We start from the raw sequence: 15,305 nt of genomic DNA, 5'->3' as shown, positions 1-15,305 counted from the left end.
TCCAGAAACTGTACTGGGGACCCAGGTTTGGATCAAAATTCAATAAACAAACTCTATAATTAAGATTCTACTGATGACCATGAAATGATTGTCAGTTAAAACCCCTCTAGTTCACTAATGTCCAGCGGGGGAGAAAATCTGTCATCACCTGGTCTGGCCTACATGTGACTCCAGACCCACAACAATGTGGTAGACTCTCAACTGCCCTCTGAAATGGCCTAGCAAGCTAATCAGCTACTATCAATCACTACAAAGTCTCATCAAAGAAATAAAATTGGATGGACCACCTGGCATCAACCTAGGCATGGAAAAGGTAATAGGCCGAAACAGCCCTGTCAACCCTGCAAAGTGCTCCTTGCTAACATCTGGGGGCTAGTCTGGGGACTCATTGGGAGAGCTGTCTCACAGATTAGTTAAATAACAGTCTGACGTAATCATACTCATGGAATCATACCTTACAGACAATGTCTCAGACACCACCACTATCAAGTCTGGAAATGTCCTGTCCCGCTGGCAGTGCAGACCTAGCAGAGGTAACAGCCCAGTGATATACATTCAGGAGGGAGCTGCCCTGGGAGTCTTCGACAATTACCTGGATCCCGTGAGGTTTCATGGCTTCAGGTTAAACGTGGGTGAGGAGTCCATCCGCTGGTTATCACATATGGCCCTCCCTCCTCTGAAGAATCAGTACTTCATATTGAACAACACTCACCACCTAAGAATGGCAAAGGTACAAAATGCACTCTGGGTGGGGAGTCTCAATGTCCATCACATGGAGAGCAGATCCATTGCTGACCCATGCTTTGACCGGAGCTGTGGGGAGAAAACAACAGGAGAAGACACAGTTCTGTTGCTTGGACTGATCTGGGGGCCTTCCAGTATAGTCCAGACAGTGTGTAATGCATCATCTTGGCAGGCTGTGCAGTGCACAATTGAAACAGGCAATAAGGTGATATGCTGGATGCTGAGGAACTGGCTGGATGGGAGCACTTTTCAGAGAAGGAGAAGGAGACTGGGGAGAAGGAAGCTGTCTCTACACATCACAGAACTCTGCTGCATCAGGTACTAGAACCCAGACAGGACTTGATTGACAACTAGGTCCAGTGGATTAGAGCTGGCTGCAGCAGGTAATCGTGAACTAGTTTTTGTCAACATGCCAGTATTTGGTTTTAGGCAATCTACCGTTATTGGTTTTGTTCATGTTTGATTTTGCTGGCTATAAATAAGAGCTCATCTTTGTGTTTGTTCATTTGCCTCTATGTGACTGGATAATAGCAAGTCTCCTGTCAGGGGATACAGAAGTGATCACTTAGAGAAGGTGCTTAAATGGGATGTATCTACAGACAGGTAAGCTGTGTGGTCTGGTGGTTAAACAGTGATTAGGGTGAGGGAATGGAGTTATACAAGGGAGGGAGTGTTAGCCATGCTGACTGTGTGTCTTGGGCTGTGTAGCTCAGTGGCTGCTGTGCCATTATGTAGCTAGTAGTGGCAGTGCCAAATGACCAACATTTGTCTGAACAGAGGCTTTTCAACAATGGCGCAGGTGGCACAGATGCTGTTCTTTTGGTGGATATATAGTGAGGGCTTCTGGGAACGGCGTGTGGTAGAATGGGGCAAGAACTGAGCACAAGGGGTGCCAGTGCAGTGCAGTTGGTAGTTCAAGACTTGTGTTTGCTAAGATAAGGCAAAACATGTTGCTAGGCCTTGTGGAACGAAACCCTCTGTGAAACTTGACAAAACTTGGCCAAAACAAAACCCATAAGATTCAGCCCAAGCTGTCCCAAATTTAAGCCAGAGATGTAGAGAACTTATTTTCTGTCAGGGGTCCATGAGTTTGTGAATCTCTCTTCCTGAGAAAGCAGAGAAGGCAAGTTAATTGAGTACTTTTTAAGGTGGAGGTAGAAGGGTTCTTTCTGAACAAGGAAACCAAAGGATAGTGAATGTATGCAAGAAAGTGGAATTGAGATGACAATCAAATCAGTCTTTACACATAGAACATAGAAGAGTACAGCGCAGGAACAGGCCCTTCAACCCACAAGGTGGTGCCGAATATGATGGCAAATTAAACTAATCCCTTTGGGTCTGCCCTTGATTCATATCCCTCCATTCCTTGCATATTTCATGTGCTTATCTAGAAGTCTCTTAAACTCCCCTTTCGTATCTCCCTCCATCACCACCACTCCTGGCAGTGTGTTCCAGAATCCTACCATTCTCTATGTAAAAATCTTGCCCCTCACATCTCCTTTGAACTTTCCCCCTCTCACCTTAAATTAATGCCCCTTTGTTTAAGATAACTCAAGTCTGGAAAAAAGATTCTGACTGTCAACCCTGTCTATGCATCTCGCAATTTTATAAACTTCTATCAAGTCTCCCCTCAGCCTACACTACTCCAAAGAAAACAACCTGAGTTTTTCTAGCCTCTCCTTGTAGCTCATACCCTCTAATCCAGGCAGCATCCTGGCAAACCTGTTCTGCACGCTCTCCAAAACCTCCATATCCTTCCTGTAATGTGGCGACCAGAATTGAACGCAATGCTCTAAGTGTGGCCTAAACAAAGTCTTATAAAGCTGAAACATGACATCCTGGCTCTTGTACACAATTCCCCAACCAATAAAAGTAAGCATGCCATATGCCTTCTTTACCGCCCTATCTACTTGCATGATCATTTTTAGGGAGCTTTGGACTTGAACCTCAAAATCCCACTGTACGTCAATACTGTTCAGGGACGTGTACACATTTCCTTAACATTCGATCTCCCAAAGTGCAGCAGCTCACACTTACCCATATTAAACTCCATCTGCCATTTTCCTGTCCATGTCTGATCTATATACTGCTGTATCCTTTGACAACCTTGTACCCTATCCACAACTCCACCAATCTTTATAATGTCTGCAAACTAATCCACCCATCTACATTTTCATCCACATACTGTTTCATGAAACCATCTTGGATGCACTTAACAAATTCTGCCCCGTGTAAGCTCTCAGGGAGTCCCAGTCAATATTGGGGAAGTTAAAGTCACCCACTATGACAACTCTATTTTTGTTGCATCTTTCCATAATCTGCCTACAAACTTGTCCCTCAATGTCTTAGTGGCTGTTGGAAGGCCTATAGTATAATCCTATCAGAGTGACTGCACACATCTTATTTTTGAGCTTTACCCATATTGCCTCAGTGGATGAGCCCTTCGGTATGTCCTCTCTGACTGCAGATGCAACTTTCTCTCTGATTAGTAATGCAACTTCTCCATCTCTTTTATCTTCCTCTCTATTTCATCTCAAACAATGAAACCCTAGAACTTTGAGCAGCCAGTCCTGTCCCTCTCTCAACCAAGTCTCTATAATGGCCACAACATCATAGTCCCAGGCTCTAAGCTCATCTGCCTTACCTATAATACTTCTGACATTGGAATAAACACACTTCAGCCCATTAGTACTACTGGTCTCATTTACCTGTCTCTGCCTGTCCTTTCTTTCTGATTTACTGGTCCTATTAGCTACCTTCCCTTCAATTCCTCTACTTGCTAACCTGCTGCTCTGGTTCCCAGCCCCCTGACACTCTGGTACTGCTAGCTAACCTCCCTGCGAGAATATTGGTTCCCACACCAGTTTAGGTGTGGACCATCTCTCTTGTACAGGTCACCCCTGCTTCAGAAGAGCTCCCAATGATCCAAGAACCTGAAACCCTGTCCCCTGCACCAGCTCCTTAGCCACGCACTCATTGCTCCTATCTTTCTATTCCTTGCCTCACTAGCATGTGGCACTGCCAGTAACCCAGAGGTTACTACCCTTGAGTTCCTGTTTTTCAGCATTTTTCCTAATTCCCTGTACTCACTCCGCAGGGCCTCATACCTCTATCTATGTCGTTGGTACCAATGTGCACAGTGTCCTCTGGCTGCTCGCCCTCCCACTTAGGAATTTCTTGCAACTGCTCAGTGGTGTCCTTGACTTTGGCACCATGGAGGTAACACATCATCCCGGAGATCAAACACAGCCACAGAAATGCCTGACTGTTCTCCTAACTAGCAAGTAACCTACCACTATCACTTGCTTGGATCTTGTCAGTCCTTGGCTCTATAGCAGAGCCAGTTGTGGTGCCACAGACCTAGCTGCTGCTGATATATTTCCCTGAGAGGCTACCCACCCCCATCAGGCTATCTGTAAGAGAGTGGAATAGCCACAAAAGGCTCCTACACTTTCTGTCTGCTTCTCCTGATGGTCACCCATTTACCTGACTGAACCTGTGGTATGACCACCTCCCTGTAACTAGTGTCTGTCACACTCTCTTTGCCCTGACACATCACAGGAATAGGTGGTACTTGAATCCGGGCCTCCATGTCCAGAGGTAGGGGCACTACCACTTCAACACCAGAGCCCTATTAGTAGCTGAAAGATAGACGGTATCCTCACTGGTATCATTTGATGCCAGATCACCTGGAACTGGAACCTGAGTGAGAAGGTTCTAAAGATGGCCTGCTCAAGCTGTTCCTCCATTTGGTATAAATAGTTAATAAAAATTATAACATGGTTGCAGATGCTATTCTGTCAAGAACATGTAAACATTGATCCCGATGTTAAAATTGTCTTCTCTGGGAGCTTTCTACTACCTGATTAAAGCACACAGTTATCCTGGTGAGTAGTTTATGAATTTCCTTTTGCACCCTGCTTTAAAGGGTCAAAGAACCTGTTGCAAGATCGGTACACAGATCAGTATTGAGCTCCCTATTTAGAGAATGCCCAATACAAATCTATTGCAGCTGAATGTATTTTTTAACAGACATGTTTAAGCTTGTTGTTAACCATGAAGCCAGAAGATACCAGAGTATGGGCTCAGGACATGAAAGATTATGCTGTCCATTATCTGTCCTTGGCACAGTGCTTGAGAATTGTTTAATAGAAGGTGACACCAGAAGGAGCACTGTCTCCTATCATTATTAAACTGCTCACGTTCTGCTCGTGCAGAACCCAGCTCTGTGAACCAAGATTTTACTAAAATAGTGAACAATTTACATTCCTGTCCAGCTCTCAGTATCCTATTCATGTTTAAACTGGACTCAGTTTAAGAAACCTATTTTGCAAGGGATATAGCAATAATGCATTTCTTAGAGTCATTTTATTGTAGATTTTTCTGAACTGATGGAAAGTGTTGCATTTGATTCTGAAGCTTTAAAGTCAGTCCTATTTACTCTTCAGATCTTGTCATGCACAATAATCTTTTGAATACTCTACAGAGTCAAACTGAGTATCTCTACTCTGGTGTGGGACTAATGGCCTCAGGCTTTCAACTGAACAAAAACGACTTACAGTTGGTGAGATCCTTTAACTCATGTCGGTATGTGGCACAAAATCCAAAGCAAAAGATCTGTCATCAGTTGTTTATCTCAGCTCCCCTGTGTCTCACCCTTTCTCTCAGTCCTTATCTTAGTCCCAGCTCTCTTCATCCTGGCTCCCTCTAATTACCTGTTAAATGGATCTATACTGTCTGCTTCATTTAGTATCATATTTCAAATGTTTATTACCCTTTAGGTACTCGTGGTCCCTCATGATATGGAGATGCCGGTGTTGGACTGGGATGTGTAAAGTTAAAAATCACACAACAGTAGGTTATAATCCAACAGGTGGTTGATGAAGGAGCAGCACTCCGAAAGCTAGTGCTTCCAATTGAACCTGTTGGACTATAACCTGCTGTTGTGTGATTTTTAACTTTGTGGTCCCTGTCTGTGTGATGTAGCCTGTGGTCAGATGGTTAATACCATAATGTCTTGATGATCAGCCAAACAACAGTAATAAATTCCCTCATTGAAACATGAAGAACTCATTCTAGATGCATTGAATGTAATTTGGTAAAGGAGGGGAGATATTTGATAGAACATAGCCATGCAATAAAAATCAGGATTAAATTGCTTAGTAAAAGGGGTTGGCTGAGGATGCAAAATCGGAATGATTTTCCTTTTTGTAATACTCTCATTTGTAATTTCTTATGTTCAACGTAAGAACTTCTTGGGAGTGAGTTAGAACATCCCTTTGTAATTAAAAAATGGGAAGAGTGAATTGTAGTCAACAAGATTTGGATTTCATGTGAATTATGTGGGAGGTTGTTTTCTTTTTATCAACAATAACCAACATGGTTGGATTCCCACAGGCGACAGATCGTACATCACCCAGTTTGCAGTAATTGATGTATTTCTGGATTCTGGACAATACATAGCCCCTCAAGGGAAACAAATATTGTCTATAGCGTATGAATATAACATGCTTCCTCCCCTCTATATAGTTTTAATACTTACTCTTCACACATTACATGTTGAAGAATAATAAGTATTGAAAGTCTGCAAATCTGAAAGGATCACGCTGGAAGTATAAGATAGCTTTTGGCAAAACATTCATTTTGAATGTGTTGATGAGACAATCTGTTGCCATGACAGCTAGTGCATATCCTCCTAACTGAAGTATAGCTGTCTAAATCAATCTTTTAGCATTTCTGTTCATTACCATGGAAACGACCAATGTTCGTTCTACTTCATGCTGAAATAATATGATTTTTATTGCTTGAAAAGTACTTTTTGAGTTCACTTTAGGGTTCTCTTGACCAGCAGCTTTAATTTACTTTCAACCAAGTTTTTGATTTTTGAAATGAATTTCCACCCACCTTTAATAGTCTTAAATCTCGAAAAAAAGAGCTATTTACAGAGGAGAACATTTTATTAGAAAAGTAGATTAGATAGATTAGATAACTTACAGTGTGGAAACAGGCCCTTCAGCCCAACAAGTCCACACCGACCCGCCGAAGCGTAACCTACCCATTCTCCTACATTTACCCCTTTACCTAACACTACGGGCAATTTAGCATGGCCAATTCACCTGACCTGCACATCTTTGGACTGTGGGAGGAAACCGGAGCACCCGGAGGAAACCCACGCAGACACGGGGAGAATGTGCAAACTCCACATAGTCAGTCGCCTGAGTCAGGAATTGAACCCGGGTCTCTGGCGCTGTGAGGCAGCAGTGCTAACTACTGTGCCACCGTGCCGCCCACAAAGTAAGTGACCTTCACAAATATGATTGGTCTGTAGAAATTTAAACTGTCTTCAAAACTGTTAATTCCAAAAACAATGATCCATCTTCAAATACAGGTAGTCTCCAGTACTCAAAAGAAAATGAATCATTTCTGGAATCCTAGGACAACTGCCACATCATCAAAAGTAGCCTTCAGAAGGACAAACATATTTTAAAAGTTCTTGTATTAGAGAAGGCAGGGCTCTCCAAAGAGTTGAAAACACAAAAAGAGATCTCAAAGATATTTAAAATCATGATGAGATTGGGTAGAGTGAAAAAAAGAGAAACATTTTCCAGTGACCACAGGGTGGATAACAGAGGGCACAGTTTTCAGGTGATTTCAGAAGAATCAGAAGCAAAGTAAGAGAAAATTTTGTGGAATGGATGACTTGGATCAAACTGTATTGGTTTAGATTACCTACAGTAAGGAAACAAGCCCTTTGGCCCAACAGGTCCACACCAACACTCTGAAGAGCAACCCACCCCCTTATATTTACCCCTGACTAATGCACCTAACACTACAGGCAATTTAGCATGGCCAGTTCACCTAACCTACACATCTTTGGACTGCGGGAGGAACCCAGAGCACCCGGAGGAATCCCGTGCAGACATGGGGAAAACGTACAAACTCCACACAGACAGTCACCCAAGGCTGGAATTGAACCCAGGTCCTTGGTGCTGTAAGGTAGCAGTACTAACCACTAAACCACTGTGCTGCCCCCTATACTGGAAAGACTGGTGGATAATGATTCAACAATCGTGTTCAAATTGAATGAATTATAAAGAAGGAAACAGGATGTGGAGAAAAAAAGACAATGGATTTGAACTGGATCTTCCAAAGAATCTAGGTAAAAACAATGACTGCAGGTGCTGGAAACCAGATTCTGGATTAGAGGTGCTGGAAAAGCACAGCAGTTCAGGCAGCATCTGAGGAGCAGTAACATCAACGTTTCAGGCAAAAGCCCTTCATCAGGAATACAGGCAGAGTAACAGTTTTGAATTTAAAATTTAAAATTTAAACTGTCTTCAAAACTGGTAATATAGTTAGAAATTCAAGTAATGATGCTGACCCATATTTTGCGATGACAATAACAGTGAGGCTAACAAAACTCATTTTTATTATAGTCGAGAGCGTGGTGCTGGAAAATTTACATCTTTTTGCCCGAAACGTCGATTTTACTACTCCTCGGATGCTGCCTGAACTGCTGTGCTTTTCCAGCACCTCTAATCCAGAATCTTCCAAAGAATCACATAAGCTTCATGGGGCACATGTCTCCTTGTGAACTGTATTAGTCTAGGATTTGATGATTATGTCATTGTGCACATACTTTATTCATAGTTGGAATATCTCTTTCACTGTTCTGGCTAACACATCTCTGCTTGGTTTGCAGCCCCTGTAAAACGTAGATATATACAAATGAATCAACCAAATGTGCTGGATGTAACTCTTGTCAGAGTTGTTGTAGATAGAAATCTTACAGATTTAAAAAGGGAGGAAAGAAAGGTGCACATGAAAGAGAAAGAGATAAAGGAACCTAAAAGAAAAGCAGAATCTTTTAAATCACTAAAGTTAATTAAATGCCAAAGGAATTCCTCACTTTGATAGCCAAGATTTTGGTTTAATTTGCACAGGTGCATGACCAGACTGGGAACAAGCAAGCTGCACCCAACCAATCTTCCCTTAAAGATGTGTGCTTGAGTGCCACATAGTAATCTTAAAGCAACTGCATAGTGCAACAAATAGGTTATCTACAACAATTTTTGTGCTAACATTGCTGAGAATAATACATTGTCAGTAATTACAATGTTCTAAGCCATTAAAAATTCACTTGCATCAAATCCGTACTGTTTCTAGCACCTTCAGTTGGTAAAAACAGCAACTCCACTTGCTTATATTAATTTTGTGGCTCTATCTATTGGCTCACTCCTGTTGATGCAAAAGCTGTTGAGAAACAGGATTCATAACCTCTCAGATTTCCACCTTTAACTGCACATGTGTGAACACTGGAAGTTGACTTATTCGATAATAAAAATGAGAAAGTGAGGACTGTAGATGTTGGAAATCAGAGTCGAGAATGTGGTGCTGGAAAAGCACAGCAGGTCAGGCAGTATCCAAGGAGCAGGAGAATTGACGTTTCGGGTATAAGCCCTTCATCAGGAATGAGGTCTGATGAAGGGCTTATGCTCGTAATGTCGAGTCTCCTGTTTTCCGGATGCTGTCTGACCTGTTGTGCTTTTCCAGCACCACACTCTCGATATAATAAAAATAAGTTTTGTTAGCCTCACTGTTATTGTCATCACAAAATATGGTCAGCATTATTACTTGAATTTCTAACTATATTACCAGATTATAAATTGTTAGGGAATGAAGCTTTGTTTTGAGAAATAAATGGTCTTAGAGTTATAGAGATGCACAGCATGTAAACAGACTCTTTGGTCCAACCCATCCATGCTGACCAGATATCCTAAACTAATCTAGTTCCATTTACCAGCACTTGGCCCATATCCCTTTAAACCCTTCCTATTCATGTACCCATCCAGATGCCTTTTAAATGTTGTAATGGTACCAGCCTCCACCACTTCCTCTGGCAGCTCATTCCATACGCATACCACCCTCTGTGTGAAAAAGTTGCCCCTTAGGTCCCTTTTAAATCTTTCCCCTCTGACCTTCAACTAGTGCCCTCTAGTTTTGGAGTCCACCACCACAGGGAAAAGATTTTGTCTATTTACCTTATCCATGCCCTTCACGATTTTATAAACCTCTATGAGGTCACTCCTGCGCCTCTGTCACTCCAGGGAAAATAGCCCAACCTATTAACCTTTCCCTATAGCTCAAACTTTCAACCCTGGCAACATCCTTGTAAATCCTTTTAAGTTTCACACATCCTTCCTGGACCAGAGAGTCCAGAATTGCAAGTAGTATTCCAAAGTGGCCCAACCAATGTCCTGTACAGTCACAACATGATTTCCCCCAACAGATATTATATCTCAGGGTCATATTTAGAATCTCATTCAACTTTAACAAGTATTGGTTAAGTTCAAATAAAGTGACATGGTTGTTAATTCACATAGATGACACACCAGAGTTCACAGAAAATCATTTGAAGATGTTAAGTTTAGATGGTACCTGTACTTTAGAAATTGCAGTTTGAAAGTTAAAAATTGATTTTGCAGAGATGACCTATTTGGGTAAATTCAATCAGATTTCAAAAGTCTATAGTCAACTTGAGTAAAAATTCAGATTAAATCGACTTATTAGAGTTATAAAGAGAAACTTAATATATAGGTTACAAACTTCCACATGTATGAGTTATTGTAGGTAAAATAGAAAACTTTTACTCTTAACACAGATACTGACACTCAAACTATACACTTTAACAAAGTGATGAGTCCTATATTTGACCTAAGTTTTGTTGGATAATAAATATATTTAATAGCCAAATGCAGCAAAACCTGCACAATATCCAGACTTGCATTGATAATGGGCAAGTAACATTTGTGTTACACAATTGCTGAGCAAAGTCCATCCTGAATAAGAAAAAATCTACCCATTACTTCTTGTCAGCAATATCATCAATGGGTTTCCCAATTATCAACATCCCAGGGGTTATCATTGACTGTAAAATGAACTGAACTTGACATATAAATACTGTGGCTTCAAAAACAATCAAGCAGTGATGAATCCTGCAGCAAATAACCTTACCTCCTGACTCCCCAAAGTCTGTTCTATCATCTACAAGGCATAAGTCAGGAGTGTGATGGAATGACCCTCACTTATCTGGAGTCATGCAGCTCCAACAACTTTCAAGGAGCTGACATATCCAGGACAAAGCAGCCTGCGTTTTGGCACCACAGCCACAAACATTCACTAATTATATAATAGATACACTGTAGCATCATAGTAGCACAGTACACCATCGAAAGATAAAGCAAATAGATTCACCAAAACCATTCACACAGTACCTTTCAGACTCACGACCACTACCATCTAGAAGTACAATGGAAGCAGATACATGGGAACGCCACCTCTTCAAATTCCCTTCCAAGCCTGTCACCTTCTTGTCTTGGAGGTATACCACAGCTCCTTCAATGTGACTGGGTCAAAATCCTGGAATTCTCTCTCTAACAGCATGGTTTGATCTACTTACATCCAAATAGACAGCAGCGGTTTAAGAAGGCAACTCACACCACATTATCTAGGGCAAATAAGATGGTCAATAGATGCTGGCCCAGCCAGTGGCACACACATCCCTTGGTCTCATAACTTGCAATATTTATTTGTGCTGGCACTTCACATATTATTTGGACTAATGCGTAAGAGTAATCAAATTATAATTTATTCAAAACTTCACATTAAATGCTCTACTAGTAAAAATCAGAACCTCCATTTTAGTAAATGAATATACTTGTACTGCCTTGAGGCCTGGATGGTTATGGGAATGGTACATCATAGACCACATTCAAATAAAAATGAATCATACTTGTTTCAGATGGAATATATACCATATGTCCAAATGAGGTTCATTGAAAGACTCAGAAATCCTCTTACTCCTAAGGATTTAACTAAAGATTTCTTCTGGGGGTGGGGTGTGGGGGGAGAGCAGAGGATGTACCTGTAATGATGTTGGAAGATACCTGGAATGGGATCAAGTAGATTGTTATCCTCACTACCTAGGCTTATATCCAAATATCTTTGTGAATGATAGTGCAGGGCATCTTGTTGCTGCAACTGAACAAGGCATTAATGAGACTGCACCAGAGTATTGCACACAGTTTTGGTCCCCACACTTGAGGAGGGATGTAGTTGCAATAGAGGCAATTTAAAGAATGTTCACTAGATTGATTCCAGAGGTGAGGCATTTGTCTTAACAAGACAGGTTGAGCAGTTTAGGCCTATATACCCTCTAGAGTTTCGCAGAATGGGAGGAGTAAAACCAATGTGGACCAGAGTAGCATGGATATTACAGCTGCTCCTGAGATTGCAGGTTTACGTCTAACTTTATTATAGCTATTACATTTCTAAGCTTAAATTTTTTATTTTGATTGTGAATATATGAATATGAAAGGTTTGAAGGGATATGGGCCATGCTCGGGCAGGTGGGACTAGTTAATGACCATAAACTAATGATTATGGTTGGCATGGATTAGTTGGGTCAAAGGGTCTGTTTTGTGCTGTATGACCCTGTGACTCTATGCCTCTAACTTGAGTAATAATTTAACCACTGCTCTACCTCAGTCCCTGCCTCTCATCCATTCTCATTTCTTCTCCCTTTTTTTGCACTTGCAAGAAAACAATAGCATCAGAATGGTTCATACTTAGAGAATTACCTGCAGGGCATTAGAATGGTGAAACTATATCTAGCCTGTCTCATTATCTTAAAGCTCAATATGAACACTGTTGATGACCCAGGATTCATATCTTGCACGCATGGAAAAGCTAAATAGGTTTTGATATGCTTAATGAATGTGAGCCAGAGGCAATTTCTTATTGATAATAGTTTTATCTCTCTCTGGTTCTGTGTGCGATTCAAAGGTTGCATTTCCAAAAAAAAACTGACATATTAGATAGTACCACTTTCTAGCTACATTGATGGCAGTGATATTTGTATTAGAAATAGAAGCAACTGCTCAGCTTGCATTCTCGATGGTGCTGTTACAGGAATGTTTATCGAAACTTACCTCTTTAGGTATATTAATTCATAATTGTCTATTTTGTGACAGGAATGAATATTGATTACAGATACCCTGGATCTAAAACATCATGTATATGTAATTGATGGTGCCTAATTCAATGCTACTTGAGTGGACTTACCCAGTATGGTCAAAAGATAATACTTGAGGACATTCCTTCTTGCCCTGACATACATTTCTCAGCTTTGGATTTGTGTATATTTTTTACATAATGACAGAACAGTGTGGATATCCATATTTGTAAACTATATTGCTATTGCTGCCACAAACTGAAGAAATCTTGCGCTGTGCTATAAGAAAACAGCACTTATTAGTTACTTGTACATGTATTCTGATCATAACAAACAAGTTTCACGTGACACATCCATTAGCAAAGTAATCTGGAATGTACACTGCAAAGTAGTGCAACATAACTATATTACCAAAACTGTATTGCAAACATATTTTCCATAGATGATGGGTGTGGGCTTGCAGGAGAGGCAACATGTTACCTGGATTGACTTCTCATAAACCAGGAGTGGTTGATGGCACTGTGTGGCCAGGCCATAACATGGGAGGGAGGAGGACATTACTGCAGTGTGTGGTCAAAATAAAACAGGTTTAATGGTAACTTTTTAAAGGAAATGGGATACACAATTGAAAAAGGGATAAAATGCAGAGACAGGTGAAAAGACTGGTACAGTAGAATTAATTTGATAACTTTCAAAGAGCAGGTACAAGTATAATAGACTAACTAGAGGCCTGTTGAACTGTTTGATTTTAGGTGAGTTGAAAAAATATTATTTTCACAATTTGACTAATTTTGCAAATGGAACTCTAAAGTATGCATGTCATTCAGATACCATTCTTTTACACAAGCAGTTTCCAAAACTCACCACTATTTTACAGTTTGAACTGTTAAGTTATAAAACTTTTATGAGTTTCACTGCTATCAATTCCATAGATAGAATCTATTCTGAAGTGCTTCTTCCTCTACTCTGACAGGGGCTCTGCACAGATTTGGGATAATTAAAGGACAACAAAATATAATCTCTCAGGGAATATAGAACCAATTCTGAAAACGGGAAGTGAAGATAATTATATTTTAATTTGTTTGTCCTGGAAGTAGACTCCACATATAATCATTGTTCTCAAGACTTTGCCAGCACATAATAAATAACAAATGCATTCTTTATTCAGTCAAGCATGTCTGACAATCACTTAAATCTGAAATTACAATTCAAGGTCAGTCAAATCAATCTGTAGATTAGGGTTCCATCTCCTTTACATTATTAAACTGTATAATTACGGTTTTGATTTGCCAGTGTATGCTAATCTTTAGAGAGTCATTAGTCCTCAGATTACCCAAGCAATTAGATTGTAGGATACATTGTGATTATTCACTACTGTAGGACCCTGTGCAACAACACATGACTCACCCAATGTGTGGGAAAGCCATTAAAGAATACATAAAAATCTTCTGTTTTACATTTAGAGAATAGATAAAACCTTTTTGTTCATATTTAATATTTCAAGCATTAAAGCAAACCTAATTTCTCACAAATCTATTTAAAACCTTGTTGGGTGTAATGCCAAGTTGGCTTTATTGCTACAAGATCAAGAAAGAGTCGTGCTTTACTGAATACTAAAGGGACAATTCAGAGGCCAAAGCTTATTTGCTCAGGTGAGTTAATATTTTTGGTGCAAACCCAATCTGTTCTCAGCACAGATACTACTTGATCTTCTGATGACTATTTTACTGTTTTTGTTTCAGATATATTTGCAAACTAGTTCATAGTCATATCTCTACTGATTGACCATTTGGAAATTAAGCTGATCAATTATTCACAGTGAAAAGTAACATCCATGTGAATCTTCTGACATCACTTTGACTAGTGAATGTGCACTTGTGACTATTTAATGACTTGCTAAATTATAACCGGAGGTAGAACCTGAATGAAGACATGTAGTAATTGTTCTGGAAACGGATTATAAAATTTGCAAGAAAATTAGCATATGCTTACCAGGTGTACTATATTCTGTATGCAGTGCTGCATGTATAGAGTTACCCACAGATTGAGACACACACAGAATAACTTGTGTGGAGCTATGCATGCTGTTTTGTCCAGTGTAGTAAAAGTTAATGTGGGAGTTAAATGTAAAATGTCCCAACCTCTCAGATAATTGCAGAATGCTTTGTATGGTAATGAATCCTTGGGGTGCAGATGATCAGAGACTTCTGCAGTCTCTGAGTGATTTCTAACCCTCTGAATTCAATTTCCATCTTCACTCATTATGTTCTCCCACCTTCAATTCAATACCCTCTGTTAACCACTCCCTTCATTTCAACACCCTTCCCATATTCATGTCAACTCTTTCAAACCTGCCATTTCACATGATCCCTTCATTCCCATTCATGCCAACTGTCGACAAGATTATCCGCAATTATTTCTCTCTTCCATCCCCCAATTGCATTGTGTCCACTCCCAGAACGTTTCTTCCCAAATCAATTTCAACAACTCTGTCAAGTTCGCAACTTTGGCCCTTCATTGACCGCAACATTTCCTGCAGTTATTAATC

General features: G+C 40.4%; 1 protein-coding gene across 1 annotated transcript in view; it reads left to right on the top strand.

The window, feature by feature from the left end:
- LOC122539947 (acid-sensing ion channel 2-like) overlaps positions 1 to 15,305 on the top strand; it is a 1,269,818-nt gene that overhangs the window by 396,596 nt on the left and 857,917 nt on the right. The window lies entirely within an intron of this gene.

This window comes from Chiloscyllium plagiosum, unplaced genomic scaffold (genome assembly GCF_037043375.1).
Source record: "Chiloscyllium plagiosum isolate Xiang-an unplaced genomic scaffold, Cpla_swu_hap1 HiC_scaffold_32, whole genome shotgun sequence".
Lineage (NCBI taxonomy): Eukaryota > Metazoa > Chordata > Chondrichthyes > Orectolobiformes > Hemiscylliidae > Chiloscyllium > Chiloscyllium plagiosum.
This window is presented reverse-complemented; position numbering and strand designations above follow the sequence as displayed.